At 39.0% G+C, this 23,246-nt stretch overlaps 1 protein-coding gene across 1 annotated transcript in view; it reads left to right on the top strand.

The window, feature by feature from the left end:
- Positions 1–23,246, top strand: part of epha6 (eph receptor A6) — a 181,026-nt gene that overhangs the window by 26,187 nt on the left and 131,593 nt on the right. The window lies entirely within an intron of this gene.

The following is a 23,246-nucleotide window of genomic DNA, read 5'->3' as shown; positions in this document are numbered from 1 at the left end:
AAACATTAATGGACTAATCAAATAAATTAATAAATCATTTGGTAAACTATGCATTCTTAAATGGTTCCTACACAGAGGTTTGGTAAAACCTGCAGACTAAACCAAAAAAATTAAAATTTGGTTCTGGTACGGCAGTCAGTCAGGTAGGAAGGGTTGGGATCTGCTCCTCTGGGAATTGACTAAGAATGCTGTTATAAGGGGACAGCCTCTGACACACACACACACACACACACACACACACACACACACACACACACACACACACACACACACACACACACAATAACAGGATCATACAAACATATTTTTGCACATTGATATTTCTCTCTTTGTGAGAGTTTTTTTTTCCTCAAACGTCACCAGCTCCTTTCTGTCTCTATCTCTCTGTTCATGTACACAGACACACGTGTGTGCGCACACACACACACACACACACACACACACACACACACACACACACATGCTATTGCACACATTCCCATGTGCACAAGCACTCCAAAAGAACAGTGTGGTGGCTCAGTTAGAGGAAACCTGGCCAAGGTCACAGTGCTTTATCTCTACTAGGCTGTTTACTCCTGTCTGTTTCACTTGACTTGCATCAGAAAAATATATTACAGTGACACTGACGCATGTCTACCGTATTCCAAACCTGAACCTAAACTCTGCACTTTACTAGCAATGACATTTAGTGCAGTGCCAGCAGGCTGATTACAGCCCCAAAAAGACATTACATCTCTCGGTCACACCAGACAAACACTTGGCTAACCTATGGGCAAGAAAAAGGGAAGTGTTAATGGAATTACTTTATCATTATAATTGCGTTCAGAGACTTAAAAAAAACAACCTGTATTGCTGGTGAGACATTCAATCTTTGTAGATGTTACATTGTGGCCATGATACTAGTTACAAACAATTCTGTAGTTTATTCTAGTGATGTAGATTTGCAGAGGATTTCTGCCATATATTTCTACCTTGTATTAAAACTTTTTTAAATCTATGGGGCCCCCAAAGGGTCACAGCGCGATTTTTGGGGGGGACTACTTTTTCGTTACCTTGCAATAAGTTCAGCGTTCTCTCGCAATATATTGCGTTGCCTCACAATAAGGTTTGCGTTAGCTGCGCAGCTGAATGGAAATAGACACATGGCTCAGAAGAAATGGAAGAAGAATAGTATTGCGAGGTAACGCAAAACATATTGCGAGGGAACTCAAAATATTGCAAGCTAACACAAAAAATCTCGCCATGACCCTTCAGGGGCTCTGTGAAATCTTTTTCTTTTGTGTCAAAATATTTTAATAGCTTTAAGCCCTGACAAGTTCCATGTACATAACCCTGCTAAATGACATGCCACTTTTTTAATATTTCTGATATTTAGTATTTCAGTGTAATGTGGGTAGACTTAGTAATCATTAAGATTCAAATTGCCAGAAATCTGCGCTGGAACTTGCCTTACGTACATTGTGAAGTGTATTTGTTTGAATTTTGGTGGAACGTATTCTTGTCTGGTTTTATGTAATTATTTAAATACAAAGTAGCAAACTTTAAAGATCTACAGAAGAAAACAGATTTTTCTTTGGTGAGTTGTGAACAACAAATAGGTCTTAGAATCAGTCTCCTATTCATTGTCACTGGAGAAGCTTGAGAAGGTATTACTCGTCCGTCTCCTAGATGCCATTTCCAGGTGTCTTTCTGCTATGGTGACAGAAAATTGTACACAAATCTGAATTCAACTTTCTGAGATACTAACAGATTTAAATTTGGTATTAGAAAACGATCTTCCTTCAGGACGAGAGTCCGACTCCTTCTATCAACAGTTGAACATCTTTCTTTGTCTCCCAGATTATGTGTGGTTGATTGAAACAGGATTTTTCTTTGGGGCTGTCTATATAGTCTTGTAATAGCTTTGTGCCTAGCAGAGCAATCGCGGTGCTCCATCAAGCTCTGACACATCCATTTGTCACACTCTCTGTGGTCTAATAGAAAACCAAGGGAAGATGCACACACACACACACACACACACACACACACACACACACACTAAGATGTAACTCCCAGTCTTCAGTACATATGGTTTATTGTATTTTTGGACATTGACATGTCAGTGAGCTGCTGAAAGAGCTATTGAGGAAAATCCAACCAGACACTTTCATATGATAAAGACGTACATGCACACCAATATTCCACTATTATTTCGAATATCACAATATTCCGAATTTGATGCAGGTCATGTAACAGCATATTCCGGTTGGATATTCAGAATGAGGCCTTTTTCCGATTAAGACGTCGGATATTCCAGTATTATTCGGGTTCTAGAGGCATTCTTTGGACATGTACATATACAGCGCATTCGGAATATGCATCTCAATCTGGGTTTTTACAGCAGGCTTATGGTCAGCTCTGTGCATTGCTATGGTTGCTGTACACAAAGCAACCAGCCAACAGTTTGCAAGGCTGCAGACCCGATAAGAAGGAGAAACACAGCTACTTTTAAACAGTATCAGAGACTTAGATATGAATAGGTTTTTGGATATGCGCACACATCACTACGCCGACCTTTTCGAGAAGCTGGTTGAAGGAAAGAAAGAGGGAAGCTGTGTTTGCATGGTCTAACCAGTGGCAGTTTTACATTGAATTACACCCAGGGCGAGACCCCCCCCCCCAAAATATACTATACTTAGTCTATATTTATTCAAGTTCAGATAACTTATACTGTCATATTTTGTGCAGAATTGTGTTTATTGTCTTTTGGCAATGTTGGAGGTAGAGATTGTGCACCTTAAAAAGTATGTTCTAATGAAGGATTTGTGCAATTGAGAAATATAATTTTCTCTTTCATTTATGTTGTTATAATATATATATATATATATATTTTGATTAATTAATCTGAGAAAAAATAACGCGTTAAAAAAATTAACGCAGATTAATCCATTCCATATTGACGTTTGACGCGGAGCCGTTCTAGCCACCATTGGACTGTACGATGAAGGAGGGAGACGAGAATGTGCTGCCTGGATCATTAATTGGAACATTTACTTGTAAAAATCTTCATCCTGCCAACCCTGGCTACCGAAATCTGGTGCCACTGATATGTCTGCGCTTCTCTCTGATGCTCTGAAGACGATACAACACAAACACCGCTGCACGTGACGCTAGTTAACACTATATACGCGACAGAAGCTAACGTTAGCCTACCGCTAGCTAGTAGCTGGATTAAACACGGTTAAAATGCTGACAGCCAACGCTAAACGGTGTAAAGTTTGACTGTGTTTTACTGTAGAGGATTCAGCACCGGTATGTAACAATCTGCAGCTGCCGTCGGAGAAACAACACAGACGGTGCGTTCAATGAAACTGGTAAACTACAGCCTCGTGGTGAAGTTATTGTAAATGTCCTTTTCCTATCTGGTTGTTGTTTTTGTCGTTCAACAGCAATTTACCAGTGAAATAAGTTATTGTTATTGTTATACATTATTATTAAATCATTTAATTTTGACCATATGGCCTTAGCAATAAAACAACAAACTGTTCTTTGATGTCACCAACTGTTGTTTAGTACCCTTTTTTTTTCTTTTCTTTTTTTACTTTCTTAAAAAGTATCAGTTCAGGCACAGGTAATTATGTATGTGATTAATTTTGATTAATTAATCACAGAGTATGTAATTAATTAGATTAAATTTTTTAATAGATTGACAGCCCTAATATATATATTTATATATATATATATATATATGTGCCAAGAATATATACAATCTGATATATAAAAAATGTAACAAGAGCAGAGAGCTCTTGTTACATTTATTTATACATTAATTCTTAATGTGGCAAGGCCAGTGATCCGTTCCTGGGACATGGTTGACCTCAGGTATGACTTGATCAACTTTAGTTTTGAAAAGCTCCTCTCTGCTTGAGCCACAGTGACTGGCAGAGTAAGTGCAATCCTCACCCCCAATTTCCACCGGCTGCAGAACGTCTGCGGATCCGCTCCGGAACGGCGGCAGAGTCAATAGGTTTCCATTAAAGTCAATGTGTGTATTTTCACTGACTGCGGCCCTCCGGAGCAGATACGCAGAGCTTCTATTTTTGCCGGACGCTGGAGAGCTCTGAGGCAATTCAGCACAAGGCAGATAGTGCGGGACAGGAAGTCGAGTACAGAAGCAAAATAAAACATCCGGTTAATTTTCAAAATAATATACACCATACTCACGGCAGATCATATTTCCCTACATTACACCTTGAAAACACAGCACAGAGTTGTTTCCCCTCCACTCCTCTCGATGGAAACAAACTGTTGTAGGTTTTGTGGTTCTATTCTACATGAATTCGCGAGATCTCGTGGGTCCTCATGACTACAGCTGTCAGTCATGGCCACAGCAGTACCACAACAAATCCGGACCTGGTGGGTATTAACGGACGGCGGAGCACGGAGCCAACACGCAGCGGAGCCGGTCCTCAGACGTTCTGCATTCAGTGGAAATCCCCAGTCAGAGCAGTCCAAAAGTTGGGGTACCCCCCTTCCCTTTTCCTTTCTCACACAGCTTCTCTGCACAAGTTTAAATTATAAGCCAAATTTACTTTAATTCAAAAGTAAGTCAAAAGTAAAGTGCTTATCGTGCAGAAACTTTTAAATTTCAGTGAGACTTGCAGAAAGTGGTAACCTGTAAATGTGTTACTTGGGCCTAGTTCTAATGGCATGCTGTAAGCACTGAATCCTCACACACTGCAATTGATGTCACCTAAGAGTGTAAGAGAGTTTAAGGTTTTCAATCACTGTATGAGAAATGGGACACCACTATGTAAATTCACAATACTTTGATGGAGACATTATTGTAGACAGTAAAATAATAATCCTATTCCATACGTATTAAAATGAAGTGACATGTTCGCTCCCAGTTTAGGGAAAATGGTCCTGTTGAACCAAAATCACCATCATGCCATAATGAGACAACTACACATAGTTCTAGTTATTTTTGGATTGAAAATGAATGATGCAAGGAAGGGTGCATAAATTGCTTTTAAAAAAGAGCCCTCAAGTGCTTGCTAATTTCACAGTGGGACAGTCCTGAGCACTTGCCAACTTAGCAGGAGGACTTCCTGTAATTCGGGCAGTGGAACTGCCCAGGGCCTATTTTAATACCAGGTTTTAGTTGCTGTCAAATGAATACATAAAATAGACAAGTTTGATTAATTTAATTGAACATTGTTCATGTACATGGTATATTAACACTATAATATCAAGGCAGTAAACATACGTGGGACCAATCCGAAGCCCAAGCTTATGATACTGTTTATACAGTGACCTGATTGTGTTTACTGTCCCACAAAATCCCTTTTCTGAACCAGGAGAAGAGAGAGAGATAATAACCCTGATAATCTGCCCAAGTGTTAAATGTCCTCTCCCGCAAGTCAGTCCCCTCTTTCGGGACACATTGTTGCATCTCAGCAAGTGTTCATACAATAAAGATGACCACCATCCATTTCTGTTCCACGTGGATTACACCCTTTACATCTGCGGATGCTGCTGCATCAGTGCGCCGTTGCAGCTGGTGAAGGTCACGTATCCTGTCATGCCGAAAATTGAAATGGTTCCCTTACACGCTCAAAAAGTCAAATGGTTTCCAATGGGTTCAAATCATTTGCATCCATATTCATAGTTTGTTTATACCTTACCTCAGTCCCATGAAGTGAGGGAGACAGGGAGAAATGTGCCAGTTTGCAGGGTATCAGATTCAAATGATATTAGAGCTTATTTCTCTTGGTAGCTGCATAGAGTTTACATGTTTCTATGTAAATTTGCTGGTAGGCCAAACAGAAAACCTTCCATTTCAGCTCATTCAATCTGAATATAAGTCAACACTCACCTCCCAAACCGCCTCAATCCCAATTCAATTCAGTGGAGGGTATGGATGGATAGGAGTTCTGCTGCATGTTGTAACAAAATGCTAGGGTAGAAGATTGATCACAGCACTGCAGGAAAAAAAACGCCTCCTTTCTCCCTTCCCTCTTCTCCCTTTTACCCTTGGTATCAATTTACTAAACCCTCAATGATGGCGAAGTCCCCGCATCTAATATCATTTGTCTTCCAAAACCCACTTATAAACTACATATCTGGGGAGAAAGTGAAGCAAAGACAGATCACTGGCAAATATATCATTAGCCAGGGATCATGTATGCTGTGGGCTGTACCATAGTATGCTTATATTTCAGTGTATTGTGTTGCTGTTTTATAGTGGAAAACATTTAAATGCAAATAATTCCAAAGCTACCATTCCCTGCATGTGGTTGTTTCTCATTTATATTCTTCACCTTCTTCAATGAAATAGAGTTAGAACTGTGATAGAAGAGAGAGCAGGGTCACTTGGCTGAGATTCCTGCCCTGAAGCTCCACAGTTATATCCTCTTTGTCTCTTTTACAAGCAGAGACAGAAGTGGGAGAGAGACATATCTTGTTTTCTTCTCAGCTCTCAAGTCTAACTTCAGTCTAGATCTTGGATCCTACAGGGGAAGGTGTGTGGGAGCGTTTGGAGTCAGAAGATGGTTCCTGTTAGAGGGATTTGGTTTCACTGGAGATGAATGTTTTGTCTGGCAGGCTCTCTAAAATGCACTTAACATTTTATACAAATTCTGAGGACGCTAGAAGCCGGGCTTTACCGCACACATACTCTGCCTCTTTGCTGCTCCCTCTGTCCTAATTGATCGAGCAAGCCAGACAATCCCGTTTTGTCTGCAGTCATTTCCAGTCAGGCTTGTTTAAGCGTTACAGACTGGAGTCAGATGGCTTCGCTAAGGGAAGATGTCTCCTACTGTTACCAGACAGGCAGACATGGGTTGAGAGACAGCAACACGCTAACTTAAAACCCAGAAGAAAACCTAAAACAATGTCCTAATGGATATTTGGGCTAACCTTTATGCACCTTCATTTAGATGTCAAAATGTTTTATAATTCAAAATGTTTTATAATTCCACACTTCAATGTTCCACTTACCGTATCCTACTGAACATTCTTAAAGTCTTACAAATGAAGTCAGTAGCCAGGTTGGCTAAAAAGCTAGCTAAAACTAATGCAGTCTAAGACAACAGCTCTGCAATACATCCTACCTTAATGGAACTTTTAATGTTCAGTATTTTTATTTAAACTGTTTAATAGAGGTGTCAACTCAACTGTATGATCATTGTGGAGGCTGCAGTTGGTGGTGCTTTTGAACTGTATTGTGTATACTGATAGGTGATTCTGTTTTTTTTGTCCACCCAATTTATACGAATGGGTGTAAGCAAGCAAATGCTTGATTTTTTCTGAAGGTAGCAAAAGGTTACTTGTGAGGAAAATGTATTAAATGATTTTTTTTTTATCTATCTGCCTATTTATCTATCTTTCAAAAAGGCAAGACAATTAATGGACACCATTATTAATATTACCAAAATATCAGAAGACTTGCTAGAATAGTCGATTTTGTATGTTAGGCCTTTCTTTGGAAATGACTTTTCCAAGCTTAGTATTTTCCTTAGTTTTTCTCATTATTTTCATTAAATTCAGTTTCAGGTATCCCAGGCTGTTTGCAGCAATCAATGTGATGAAGCTACATCCCACCCACCTAAGTTTACAGTAATCTTAATTCTCACTTTATACTCCAGTCTGTATCCTAAAGCATCCTTTGAAAACTCTCCTCCGCTGAATATTTTCCCTATCTTTTTCTGTTGTTATGAGAGAATATTTGGCCCTCGAGTGTACAAAGTGCTGCAACACACACATCATCCTCTGACACTGTTACACACAGCTAAGCATTACCTCTTGTCCGCTCTGTCTTACTTTCTTGTGCCTATGTTGCTGTTCATCTTCCTCCTTCCTCATCCTCTTGATATCTTTCTCCCATTTCTTACTTTTCACTACTCCCCCCCCTGCTGCTTTCTGACAGCCTCTTCTTAACAGAGAGCAGCAGACTGTGAAAACAGGCAAGAGGCAATGTGTCATAGGCGCATTTGTGTGTGTTCCATCCTGCATGTCTGCAGATGGAGGACAGTATAGTTAACTAAATGTAACAGTAGAATTGAAGTGGTATTTATTATGTTACTCCAGGTAACACAGTTATTTTATTATTTCTGTTTAATCATAGCTTGTCTCCTCATAATACTGCTGCTTTCAGATGCACTTGCAGATATTTATTCAAAAGTTTTTTGGTAGGAAATCAAATGGCTGCTGCAACATGGCTTAGTTTTGCCATGTGGTGTGTTGTTTTATTTAAAATATCAAATAGGTATGTAGAGGTCCTCCAGAGACAAACTGGAGACAGGAAAGAGAGATAAGATCATACATGTAATACGCAACATAACCTTTACTGTAAATTGATGTTCTACAGTTGTCTTTACCATAAGCATCATATTTCATTAACTCCTTTATATCTTTTCAACAATACTTGATGGCAGCATAATATTACGTTACCACAATCAATACAATATTGTTTCAGCAATGCAAGTTTCTTGTGTCAGACCAATAAAGCAGATTTGAATTTAAGTGAATTGGGACTGAGGAAAAGAGAGAATGAGAGAATGAGAGAGTGGTGCCCCAGTTTAAAATGCCAGAGTTGTCTTTATAGTTGCCTCCAGTGTTTGGCTAAAGTCGATACCAGTTAGACCTCTTCTTTTGACTCTTTGATACTGATTAGGTAAGAAGGTATACAGAACTGGGACTCTCAGAGAAACCTCTAATTTATTAAAGCACTATAACATTTGTGATAGCTCCCATGAACCCCGTTTGAAAGCAACCTTTTTGTTTTGAGTATAAGACAAGAATAAAATGGAATGCATTAAATAGCACTTTTCTAGTCTTAGCGACCACTCAAAGCACCATTCACACACTGGTGGCCGTGGCTACCATTCAAGGTGCCACCTGCTTATCAGATAAACATTGACGCACATTGGGAGCAATTTGGGGTTTAGTATCTTGCCCAGGGACACTTCAACATGTAGACTACAAGGGGCCAGGGATCGAACCGCCGACCTTCCGATTGGATGACTGCTCTACCTCCTGAGCCACAGCCGCCCTATAACTCAACATCAAATTCATGTACTGGGTTGACTTTATTTGTGTGTGTCGGTGCAGCACGCTTTCCCCTACCTGGGTGACCTGGTCTTATCTAAGCTGTCTGTGGTTGTACCCTGCTACCTCACCCACTGGCAAAGTGTGTGTGTGTGTGTGTGTGTGTGTGTGTGTGTGTGTGTGTGTGTGTGTGTGTGTGTGTGTGTGTGTGTGTGTGTGTGTGTGTGTGTGTGTTCATTGTACCGCTGTGTGCAGCCGTCACTGTGATCTCACATCAGTCAGATGCTGCTGAGCCACACATTGACATTCCAGACTGCCTGCCTCTCTGGCAAAAATAGATATGTAAAACGACAAGCTCTTTTCCCCTCGTTTTCCCCACGTACAGTTTCCCTGAGCTGGTTGGGGGGAGAAAAAAAGAAAGGTCTCTGGTCTGTGTCAGCTCAGATGAGAAAGAGTCAGCATGTGTGAAGGGGAGTGACATATCACCGTTTAGGCAAATGAGATAGAGGAGAAGAGGTTGAAAGGAGACAAGGTTCATGCCCTTAGCCAGTGTTGATCATTCAGGTAGATAGGGTTTTACTAGTGTTTGGATTTTGATGCTGCTGATAAATGACATTTTTGCCAACAATGAAGATACTGTATGTTTATTGTCACCTGAGATCTTACAGTTTTCATGGGGGATTCAGTGTTTTTTGTTACCCTGAGGGTTGAATTTGCTTTAAAGCAAGTGTTACCTTGGGACCTCTCGTAATTTGTAATAATTACGAAGGTCGTTTTTTATCTTAATGAAAATGACCTACCATATTTCACCAAACACAGATCATGTGATAATATTAGTCCCAGGCAAATTGGCTTCTCTGTGATTTAAGGTTGAATTGGCTTTTTAAGGTGATTTAAGGTTGAAAAATTGACATCATATCCGGGGGATAATGTCAGTTAATGCCATTAAAATACAGACTTTGCTTATTCTGTCCAAATGCACCACACGAAACCCAGACATTAGGCTTTACCTGTCTCTTACCATCCTTCCATTACTTTTGCTGAAAACACGTTTTTTGCTACAAAGGAACAGGTGTTTGGTCATAAAACAAAGTATCAGACAAACTAAAAAAATGTAACCTGATGATGGCGCAAGACAGAAAGTTAAGGGATCACCAAAGTTATGAGAGGTCATCCTGAGAGAGACATGAATGTGTGTACCAGAAATCATGGCAATACATAGTTGTCAAGACATTTCACTCAAAACGATAGTGTCAACCTGCTGGTGGTGTTACAGGGAAGCTTAGTGGATCACACATGTCATTAGAATATATTGTGTTTGGCCTCTTTGGTGTTACCCTTAAGTAGACACTAACTACTGAACTGATTATGTCATGCATGTAAACCAGCGGACATTGCATTGGGAGGTCAGAGGTGTCAGAGGCTCATGGGCAATTCATCAGGGTGGATGTGTCTGATGCAGTGTGGGAAACAGGGTGGTCTTTTCATAAAGGACAGCCTCTTTGACTTCAAGTCTGTCAAATTATAGATTTGCTTTTTTCATCCGATATAAGGGTAAAGGTAAAGCTTTGCATCCATTAATGCCAGCATTGATTGATCGAATACAACAGCAAGAGGAGCGATCTATTGCTGCCACACATGACCCATGATAGATTGTGACCCTCTCCAGAGGCTATCACTGTAATGGACATTATACTGTGCAAAATGGCATAAATACTGCAACAGCTAGTGCTAAATTAAATAAATTGAAGGTGGTGACAGAGCCAAACATGTTTTTCCATTATAACGATGACATTTATCATCAGCCATTCCGCTGTCTTTTTAAGGAAAACATATATGTGACTTTACAAGGCAAATTCATTTTGCATACATGAGTTATATTATGTGGGGGATCAATAAAATCTTGATGAATGGCCATGATCATTCCAGTGGGCTGGTGGAACCGTTGTCACATATTGTAGCAGGCTCAGTCTCACTGGTATTTCTTATTTGCCCTCCATTGTCTCAAGCAGTAGGCTTGAGGTTGAGTTCAGGTTCAGTTTCATAACATTTAGAAATGTGAAACTGTTATCTCTTCTTTATTCTGTAGCCTCAATGCCTCAATTTGATGTCTTCTTGTTTATCTCAAAGAAATGTATACAAGCACACTCTGCAAAGATCTCCCATGTCACAGAGGGCAAAAAAGTGTAATAACCTGCTGTATACTTTAAGAAGTGAGCTGTTTTGTTTTGTTTGGTCTGTCTCTCAGATCTGAGCTTTGTGATAGTTTGCTCTGTGTGCTGCAGCTTCTCCTTCTTTGCTTCAAGAAGAATTACTTGTCCAAGTGATGCAAGTGGAGTTCAAATCAGGTTTAAAAGATGTATAGAAAGCTTTGGTTAGCCCTTGTAAAGTCAATACATGGGCTTACAGTATATTTGGCATTTAAATCAATAGCAGCCAGGCTGGCAAAATTAGTATGGTGTCAATGTCTGACCAAAGAAATCATTCCAGTGTAGTGGGAGGATTTAACTAAACAGTCTGTTAAACCTACAATCAAATATGCCTCAAAGGAACTGCAAACACTTAACAGAATTTAATTAGCCTTGCTATCACTGGTTGTCAATAAATTAAAATAACATCCTGAGGATTTTACACCATGACACACTTAGTCATTTCAGGGTGTTTCGTTGACTTTTAAAAAATGGTCAAAGATACTGAATATCAGCTCCAAACATCAGTCCAACATGGGCAGTCTTAAAAATGTCAAACGGTTCGAACTCTATCTTCAGAGCCCTCGGCTCTCTTCGTAGGATGACTGAGGCCATGGCCAACAGGGTGTCATTTGTGAGAGCACCACAGGGATGACAGATGGGTGCGGGTGCTCAGGCTCCACTCTGCTGGCTACCCATCCACTGTGATGGATGCAGGAATGAGAGAAGCACAGGGTCTTTGGATTTCATTTGCTCACCACTCACTTGTTCCAATTGATTTAGGGGGGAGGGTTACATCTTACTTGTGTTAAATTGAAGAATCATTCCCTAAAGAGCAGTGACAAACAACCAGATATCTAAAAATGACTTTTTTTAAATGCATCCAACTTACAGTCAAATGACAAGCAGCATTTTATTGTACCTCCAAATCATCTAATAAATTACTACAGAAACTAGTTTACATGATACGGAGGGCAGTGATCATACCAATATGTTTGGATCATAGCTTGCTGACATTTTGCTGTAAGACTTATTATTTTGAGGGGCCAATTTTTCCCATATGTTTAGTACTGATTGGTGGTACATCTGCCAAAAAATGACCTGGGGATTGTTAAAAGTCTTTACCTGTACATACCCCGAGATAGATGAAACACACTGCATTATATATTATATATTATATAATAACTAGTTCTAAACATTCACTGCCTGTTTGAAAAGCATTGCTCTACTTTGGAGCACTTTATTGTTTTTTTTTTAAACTGCCAAATTATTTCAGTATTGGCTTACATGTTAGCAGCAACATCACAGCTTCATTTCAGAACAAAGATCAGCACAAGAAGATACAGAGGTGCCCAGAACAGGCAAAATTGGCAGAATTCACTATCTAGTTTCTCAAAAACAACATCTATTTTTAGAATTGGAAAACAATTGCACTCCATCACAGCAGGAATATGCCTGTCAGCAAATAAATAACTGCATTTTATTGCATTGTGTTTCCCAAATGATGATAAACTGTGGAATTTCTTTCTGTCATATCGTTAAGATGTGGAAGAAGTTTGGTCAGACGCTACATGACGGAATCGACCATTTGCATCAAATGCTTATACAGTTAGATTTGTCAGAAAAGGCTCTGCTCTCTAAGGCGAGCCCTCAAAGAGGAGGTAATAATATACATGCTGTACACATGCATGTATATAAATGGTAGTTACTAATCAGCTGATTGCCACGAATGAACCAGTGATTGTGAAGCATGCATGAAACAGATGATGCCAGTCAGCTATTGCAAGTGCAACTTCAGTGCACTGTCTGAACTAACACTATGCTCCATCTGCCATATAGTTCTGGGTCTGAATGATAATGATAGATTAATTTACTGAAATATCTAAATCATAGTACAGCCTGAGTTTCAGCGTTGTTTCTATATCATTGGGAAAAATGTCTGCACAACTGTCAAGATGTTTGATGTAGCAGACATCTAATTTCTTGCAGAATCGTATGTTTGTATTTCTGCCTCCCACCAGCAATGCCTCATAATTATATAATGCAATCATTAGTCATTCTGATTATAGATTCATTAAAAATAATCCGTATGTGTACGTGTAAGTATGTGTGGCCTCCTCGTAACCTTAAAATATAAATAAATAGCCTAATAGCCTAATTTAACTGTTAAGGTAAGTGTTCCAAAGTTGACAATATCTCAATTATTTATTCATCTCAGTTATATTATTATTAACCTGACAATCTGACCGCTACACAGTAAGAACACATTGAAAAGAAAATAGAGAGAAAACTGGCTTAAAATGATTCAAACTAAACATTGACAATACTGGCTATGTATGCACGATGAGTAGTTCTATCACAAGGCTGTCATGGGAAATAGTGCTTCACATTTCATTTTGCTAAGGTGTCAATATAAAGGATTTTCTGACATGTTCAGTATTGTTATGCAGGTTCTGTCCAGTGTCACATCCCGCCAATATTCCTCATTGGCACACATTTAGTAATTGAATTGGAAGTCCTAAAGTACACAGTCAAAATCAATTTCCATAATTCTCCAATCAAAGTATTGATTGTCTTGTTGGCTCTGTTAGACATAATAAGGCCGAGGTTGCCAGATATTGAAGAAATCCCCCACGTTAAGCACCACTTGTCCCTAATGAGCCCTCTATAGACCAACTTCTGAAACACACACACGAACACACACACACACACACACACACGTTGGTGATAAAACACAGACACAAGTGAATAGGTTTGGGGTAAATAATAGAGTAGTGCAGATAGCCATTTAGATATGATTTAAGTTAAGCAGTTACTTGAAAACAGCTGGGAGATGGTCTATTATGTGAGAAAGTGGAAGACTTTCTTTTTTTTCCTATTAAAATATATCAGATATCAAATTTGTAAGTTTTCAGTATTTAAGTATAGCATTCACATGTTCCAAACACTGAACATTGGTATTGTAAAATATATATATTTATTGCCATATTTTGTGTTTTTGGTGTGTGAGTGACTGATGGATGGAGGGAGTGAGTAAGGGAGTGTGTGAGTGAGGGAGTGAGTAAGGGAGTGAGTGAGTGAGGGAGTGAGTAAGGGAGTGAGTGAGTGAGTGAGTGAGAGGGATGGAGGGAGGGAGGGAGGGAGTTTGGAGTTAATGAGGTGCTTTGAATGTAAAAATGTTCCCCATAGTCTCTGAGACTTAATCTTATGAAATGGGGGATGAAGGGGTGTGGTGGGTGACTTTATTCACTTCTGTGACAATCAAAATTTCCAGCCGGTGATCATAAATATTCATTAGTCATAAAAAGGCCGAAAGAGCACATTTCATTTTTCCCTCACTTTCTCCTGCTCAGTTTTAGTTGTTTTACTTTCTTCTCATTGTTTGTTCTTTTCTCATAAAGTCAAAGAGCTGACATCAAGTTCCCTAGTGAGCAAAGAGTCTTCATCCATCTCCCTCATTCCTATTACAATTGTGTATGTGTGTGTGTGTGTGTGTGTGTGTGTGTGTGTGTGTGTGTGTGTGTGTGTGTGTGTGTGTGTGTGTGCGTGTGTGCGTGCAGGAGGTGGAGGTTTTTCATCCATCACAGAGGGAGGCTCTGGGATTAAATAAAAATGTCTCAATCCCAGTGACAGTGGCATCGCACACACACACACACACACACACACACACACACACACACACACACACACACACACACACACACAGTTCAGCAAGATGCATGTGTTTGTTTAAGAGACAAAGTGTATGAGTAATAAAGATAGAGAGGGCATCAGGTAGAAAGAATGACACAAACAGAGTAGAGACATGGGAATAGAGAGGGGAAAGAGAGAGAAAAAAATGGATTGATAGATTAGATAAAGAGAAAGAAAAAGCAGAGGCAAAGGGAATACAGAGAAATGATAAGAGATACAGAGGAAGGAGAGAAAGAGAGTTTTAGCAAACTTTTTTTACTCTGATTACTTTTTTTGTTGCTTGGTGTTTAAGAATGCACAATGGTAGGTATCAATAAATAATGAGTCTCCTAAAAACACTAAGCAATCTTTCTGAAGCACAAAGACGGATTGTGAAAATGATTTAAAGAAAGAAAGCCGGCTGTGGGTTTTCACACTATCTTCTCCTCAGTCTTTATTTTTGCTTTAATTGAGAGAGGAAGTCTCAGGAGACCGGGGAAAAACACACCTGCTCCCAATTCCACTGACACAGTGTGTGTATGTATGTGACCACAGCAGGAGCATTTCTTGTTCTAAGTGAAACATGTTAGGCTTCAGGACACTTTGTACTGTCCCGCAATCCCCGGTGATGACTAAGGAAAAATAGATTATAAATATTTATACAGATCCAGTCTCTTGCGGCCCAAATGGACACCTGTGATTTCTTTCTATTCTTATTTTCCACCAACAATATACAATATGCAGTGTCCTGTTTACCATAGGACATTTGCAATTCCTTCCTAAAATTGTTGTGGGACCCGCTGGTGAAGCCACCGGATGAAAAGGTATATTATTTGTTTATTTATTATTCAGGAACACAAAATGCTCATATATTCTACTCTTAAGTATTCTTATATAGAATAATTCCCATACACTGGACATACTTTGGATAAACAACACAATTGTTGTATGAATGAATACAGTGTTTGTGTTTGAGCTTCTGTTGTGTGTGTATCTATGAATTTGTGTTTATACTACACGTAGTCTTATGGTATCAATAAAACAGCTGGCAGTATGTATCTCCAATGGCCACTTACTCCCACTACACAGTTTGTTCACACCAACAAAATGTGCAGTAGACATAGCATGGTTGCACAAAGTAGACTCTCCCAAGTAAAAAAATGACTGCTTGCTGCCTTTCTACAGCGTGTAAATATAATTAATAAAACTGTATCTGCGTATGTGTGTTAGGCAGATCTGCAAAGAATTGAACATTTTCACACAATATACACACGTCTCCTTCTAGTCTTATAGTAAACCTTTTAAAGCTCCACTCTTTAACCTGCCCCACTGGTTTCTGTCAGTAATATAGTTATTAAGTAATTATTGTATAGTAGGTCATAACACACTCTAATTCGGACAGAGGGACATTTGACTGTTAAATTGTGTTTATTTTTTTATTTTTTTTGACCAAACCAAGTGGTGGGAATGTTAAGGATCGCTAAATGTTTAATTTTGATCGAGGATGGGTGGAGCTGGTTATGACACTATAGTTAAAAGTGCTATTCTCAATAGGGCTCCGGGTTTTACAACTTTAATAGAAGGAGCTCACCTTCCGGGCGAATGGCCAGTAAAATGACTGGCTCTCTTTCATGAGAGAGAGAGATGGGCTATAAGAGCCTTGGTCTCAGGCTGCAATCAATCACACATTTTCTCACCGTTTTTCAATTATGCATGTTAAGGCTGGATGGCAGGGTATTGAGGTGGGCAGGCAAGGCTTCCCTTAAAGTTTTCTAACTTTGGAAAAGATGTTAGTTCACATTCAGATTACAAATCAGTGCCACACAAACACTTTAAAGTGGCTAAGGTCATGTCAGGTAAGTGATTTCAAGGGGACTATAGGCTTTGGCCCAAAGGTGTGACGCTGTCACTGAAATGTCCCTTTTATTTTGAAGTCAATTAAGAGGAAATCAATTTCATTGCTTGTAGGACAATTTAGAAAAACTCAATTCCCAGCTCTTATTGTGACTTATTTAAAAGTGCTGACACCACATAGCTGCTTGACAATACCAGCTCGCAGACAAGATGTGAAAGTCTTGAAGTCTTTTAGATCAGCTGTGAATGGTGTTTAGTTGGGGATTCAAGCAGCAATGTGTTCCTATCACCGTGGATTATTTCCCCCCCTTTGGGACAAATCACACTGATCTCTGCCTCTATCTCATTGTCTCTGGCCACAGTTCTACAGATCTACAATAGCATTTGGGCTCATTTCATTGCCTCCTAACTTTAGTAACTTTCTTGTATCTCCTAATAAAACACTCCAGCATACTTTTAGAAGCAGACCTCACAGTCATACAGTTACACACATACTGCTCAGTAACAGTATATCTGATATGTGATCTACTGGGGTTCAGTGGCTTGCTTGGTTGCCCTTTAGCAAGCATTGTAACATAACATTGAACTTAGTCACTCCTCACGTATATGTTATGTCTTAGTTTTCATCTTTATAATATATAAAAATATGGTTTTTTATCTAGAAATATTCTGACAAATACGGGTTAGGGTTAAAATTTGCAGCAATATTGACTATCTGGCTTATCCGAAGTGTCATCCCTTCTTTTTTTCGTTGAGCTTGAAGCCATTTATACAGCTATACAATCTGTCTTGTAGAGAAACCTTTATCACCAATCTCAATTTGCTTGCGTCTTCAACAAAGATATGCTTGTACTTGTTTTCATACATTTTCATGATGACCTTTTTCAGTTCCCAAGTCATGTCTCCAATGTGGAAATGTCAAACATTTTCTTTATAAACCAAGAGAAGGGATTATTCTGTATAATCTCCAGTTATTCAGTAACTCTCCTAAACTGTCGAGCTTACTATTGTTAAGAAAAAGGGTCTTGGAGCCCAAAGGTGCTGATGCATCTTTCCTCCTACAAACACCTCTGCAGGTCAACAGCTGACTAAGTGGTTAAATCAGATTGAAAAAGCCTGAAGGGTGGATTGAATCAGCACGTTTATGCACTTGTGCAAGTTCAATGGCCCGACTAAGCTGAGCATCTGTGTAATAAAAGCAACAGAAACCAAAAAAAAGATCAGTTTTAAGTAAAAAATAAATAAATGAAAAGGTATTGTTGGAGAAAAGTGGAGGTCAAATTTTAAAAATGTAATTAAATAGAGTATTTGGATAATTATGTAGATAATAGTGAGATAAGCATGAAGGTTGACAATGATACACTGGTAGGTCTATGTGGTAGATTTGGATTTGTAGGTTCAGTTTAGTAAATCCCAATAGCAAAAACATATTTTAAATACAATTAATCAAATATCTATACAATACATATATAATGGTGTCACATGTATATATAATGCGGTTAGGTATTGCATGCAATATGTGTAGGCCCATGTGTGTTTTATTATAGTCTTCAAACTAGTTAGTGGGTTATGCATTTTAATATTTTAATGTATGGTGTTACAATAATGTGTAAGGTGGGTGTTTTCTGAAACAATCTTAATACCTTTGGGCAGAGCTGGGCTGGCGGTTTCTCCATGTGTCCAGCCTTCACCGGTCTGTGATAAGCAAAGCTAACCTACTACTGATGATATAGCTTTATATTAGTCTATACCCTCCACGTTCCACTTCCGGGATTGCTCTGGTGCCGCAGGAAATTCCGCCAGATGCATGTATTTTCGCCGATGTCTGTTTCCTTCAGCTTTCTTTGTGTTAGAATTTTAAACTCCAGTGGATTTATGAGGACTACGGTTAACTGCTCCTCAGATCTCTGCAGGGTAAATCCAGACAGCTAGCTAGACTATCTGTCCAATCTGAGTTTTCTGTTGCACGACTAAAACAACCTTTGAAGGTACACGTTCCACCAAAACAAGTTCCTTCCCGAGGCTATTTTGCAGTGACTCTGTGCGGAGCTTAGCGCCGCCCATGACGATTGTGATTGGTGTAAAGAAATGCCAATAAACCAGAGCATCCCGGAATGCTGTGTGGAGTAGCCAGACCCTCCTGTGCAGCGCTGTGGAGGAAGGTCTGGCAAAGTGAGACTAGCTTTGTATAAACCGTACAGACATGACAGTGGTTTTAATCCTCTCATGTTACTCTCGTCAAGAAAGCGGAAAAAAAAAAATGATTTCCCATATTTTTGAACTATAAGTCATGAAATAAAAACTATGACATGAAGTAGATTAAGCAAAATAGTGTATGTGGGTAGTTATGTAAATGAGTAAAACAGGCTTTTAACTGACTGAAAAGTGATTCTGAATACGAACTTACTTAACTAACTTGCTAAAATTCTAATATTTATAACCCATTGCTAATAATATTAATGTGGAAAGCTGGACACAATGAATGGACAATGTGTGGTACTGTTCCTTGTTTGCTTTGAAGTAGGAATTAAGAATTACACTATGACCATGTTTTACCTAAATTTACTGCAGTGCTCTCTATGCCCAGCAGAAGTCATTGTGCATAGCCTCATGTGTGATGGGCATGGCCGGATTATCCATAAGGGCACTTGGGCAGTGCCCAGGGGCACCAACCATTCACAACCGGTGGGGGGGGGCACCACATGAAACAAGTTTTAACAATATTTTCCGTAAATTGTTATATTATTCATTTGAAATTGTTGAAAGACCATACATTACTCGTTTATGAACACTAATTTCACAATAATAATAATAAATTATAAATAAATCAATATTACATGACCACTATCACTCCCCTCCCCTGTCAGAGTTGAGTTGGTCCACAAGTACGCGCAAATGTATCATTTGGGGGATGGGGGCATTTAACAATAATTAAAAGTGGCCAGTTTAACCCCCCAAAAAATGTTATCATAATGATGATTGCACCCAACCCTTCTCCGTGTTTTTCAAGCACACAGTTTTATTCAGTATGCAGAGAAGTGTAAAAGACCGGTCCACAGTCTGCGCTTCTTTTCCTAGAACTCATATTTCTTTCAGAGGACTTTGTGCAATAAATCCATACTCTTAGATCTAATATTGATAGTCTTTTGTCCAAATCTTATTCATTTTCAGTCCTTTTATTGTTGTTAGCTTTTGAAAGTTTTTGATCAATCAGAGGAGTTGCTTTCAGGGCCCCTGAAATCGGAAAAATACATATTTGACCGACCCACAATTCTGCAATGTATAGTATTGATTTTGGCTTTTTGAATTGATTGACATTTTGAATTGATACATTTGAATATAGTGCTCACTGCTCATATGCCTACATGTATGTAGTTGGATAAGTTAGTAAATTACGTTTGAGAAATCCCCTTGATTATGTCTGATATTTTTGGCAGCGGGGACAGCAAGTGTTGGTTTCTCTTTGCATGACAATGCTTTGTTTTTTGGTGGTTTCTTTGGCTTGTCTGCTGGGCTGATGTACTGATGTGTATTGATTTTGACATTTTGAATTGAGTGCTGTGGTTTTTGAATTCGACATTTTGAATTGAGACATTTGAATATAGTGCTCACTGCTCATATGCCTACATGTATGTAGTTGGACAAGTTAGTAAATTACATTTGAGAAATCCCCTTGATTATGTCTGATATTTTTGCCAGGAGGACAGCACGAGTAAAGGGGGGGGGGGGGCTTTGAGGTATAGTGCCCAGGGGGGGGGGGGGTGGAGTGGGGCTTTGAGGTATAGTACCTAGGGGCACCACATTGTCTTAATACGGGCCTGGTGATGGGCAATATCACATCTAATCAAAATCAATTTGTTTGACTGTAATGCTACAATGACACCTTGAGGGAAGAGCAGATTAAAGCCTGTCGTCTTTGGATGATTGAATTAGAACATGTTATTAAAAAGGATAATGAGTATGTGAAAACAAACATTAGGCTTTGATTACTACTCTCATCAAGAGGTAATATTTAGCAAAGTGCAAAACAGCTTATTAAATGCACAAGCTTATCAGGCAAATAGTATTGGAAAATTAACCAGCAGCTCCATTGCAATTCTCTGGACTGTGTTTGCCTATAGGAGTTGTTTTCCAGCCAGTAATTAGTAATTGGGGATTTCTTCTCTTGGACCAGAAAATGGGAATATGAAGTGTGTGTGTTTGTAATTAGTTCACTTTTAAATACAAAATGATAGTTATGTGAATATGGTGGCTGGTAATTAATAGCTTCATGCTTGGCCTTCCTCACCTAACCTTCCACTTGCATCTCTTGCTTTTCTCTGAAAATGTGTTGATTATAGTGTTTGGCTCATACCAGGAGAAGTGTGGGTGAAGCAATAACAGTAATAGTCTAAAAGAAATCCTACCCCAACCACATACAATAAAAATGGTTTGTATGTCAGTCTAAATTGAAAGCACACACACATAAAGGCAAATGCTGCGGCTTGTGGAGGGTCCAAAGCTGCATTGTAAGCAAAGTGATTTGAGAGACCTTTTTCCCAGGCAGGTAATTTGATTCTTGGAGGTCGGTGTTGGCTGGTTTTGGGGACCAGGAGGCTAAAAACCCCCATTACCTTCTCTCCCATCAACACGGGGACAGGTAACCTCATGACCCTGCAAAGCTGCCATACGCCCTAATCATGTGACCTAGAAGTTGCAGAGCTGATGACTAGGCAGCTGGAATCAGACATCATTCTAACAGAAAACCTACCCATAAATACCTGAAGAAATAAGAGGAGGATAGATTGTTAGTTTGTTCATGTGTTTTATTTCCCTGCCAGTATTGAGGATAATGTTCTGTCTGTTCATCAATTTGGCCAAGTGCAAGATGTTTCGACAACTAACTAACTAACTAACTAGCCTACTATCTGATTGTCATAATTTGATTTAAATATTAATGCTCTTTTGAGTTCCACTTCACCAACAGTTTAATCCATGCCACTGTATTTCAAAAAGAATGGCTACCTAAATGTAAATACATTGAATGAATCCTAATATTTTTTTCTAGTACAACTGTAAGGATTGGACAAGTGGTGAAAGGAGAACACTAATTTTCCCCAGTGTACGTTTTATTTGAAGTTTATATAACACCAACAAGCAGTTCAGGCTGGTTATGGTAAGGTAGTGTTATTGGGCTAACATAGTATACACATACATAGTACAATATAAGTTGTTAAGGGTCCTAAAAAAGACGATTCCCTGGAACAATGAAAACCCCCCTCCATTACCTACTTAAAATGGTACAGTCGGAGTTACCTCTACTATAAAAGCCATTAGTAACCTTTGTTTCCTGTTTGGCAGTTTGGACCCATGACCAGCGGGTAATATGGAGCTCAATCAACAAACATTTTGTTAATTGAAGTTACATATATCCAATAAATGTATCAATAAAACATTTCAATGGAATGTATTAAGAAATTAGTTGAGTGGTTATTTCATTGAGAATGTGAATAATGACAGTATGCATGTTCAAATTACCATAAATGACTTATGTTAGCAGGTTAGTATGCTACACCAGCATGTACTTACCATGCTAATATAACTCAGCCCCATAGGCCTGCACTACACGATTTAGCAAAACAACTTGGACTTGGTACTGATCTGTTGTGCAGGCAGGATCAATCAGTCAATTGTATTTGTCACATTAAATCTTACAATGTTCAAGTTCAGTGAAATGTAATAGATGATGATTCAATTATTTAATCTGGATGTATTAAATTATAGAACTGCAGAAACTAGAATGTATCTGACCAGCATGCAACTACTCTAATATGGCACGGATAGGCACCGTGACAACCACCATCCAGCTGGAACATCAACTAGATTAGTACAGTAACACTGTGCTGAGGTAGATTGTAAGTGATTGCAGATGTTGTCATAGGTAAATGAGTATGTAGCCCCATTGGGACTCTCCCAGCAAGTCCTCCAAATTAAACATCAAAATGTGTTTGTGAATGCTCACTAGAATGACACAAGTTATATAAGTTATTAACACGTTATTCTCTCCCCTATCAGCAGGACATCATACCAAAACTGTTACAAATCACTGATGAATGATACATCTGTTTTATAATGTTACAGACCTGTGGTTAAAGTTCAATTGAGCTTTCCTCTCATGCAACTTCTAGCCCAACAACCCATATGTCATCTTTAGGTGTCTCATAATAGGCAGACACAGGCAGTTTGCAATTAAATTTGTTCATCACATTAATGCTCTAAAAGGACCTTGGAACCTTTTCGATTTCAATGACCCCATGGCGTATGCTTAAGTTCCACAATCAGGAAAAACTTTACATTTTAAGCCTAACTTATGAAAACAACAGTGTTCTTTATTCTGTCCATCACCCTTATATTGAACAAAGTTGCCTGCCGGGGCCACTAGATGGACCTAAGACTTTTGGTTTTATCATTTAATTACTATTGATTAATCATTACGATTTTTTTCTCTTCCCTCTTTCCCGC

This window comes from Sander vitreus, chromosome 11, assembly GCF_031162955.1.
Source record: "Sander vitreus isolate 19-12246 chromosome 11, sanVit1, whole genome shotgun sequence".
Classification (NCBI taxonomy): domain Eukaryota; kingdom Metazoa; phylum Chordata; class Actinopteri; order Perciformes; family Percidae; genus Sander; species Sander vitreus.
This window is presented reverse-complemented; position numbering and strand designations above follow the sequence as displayed.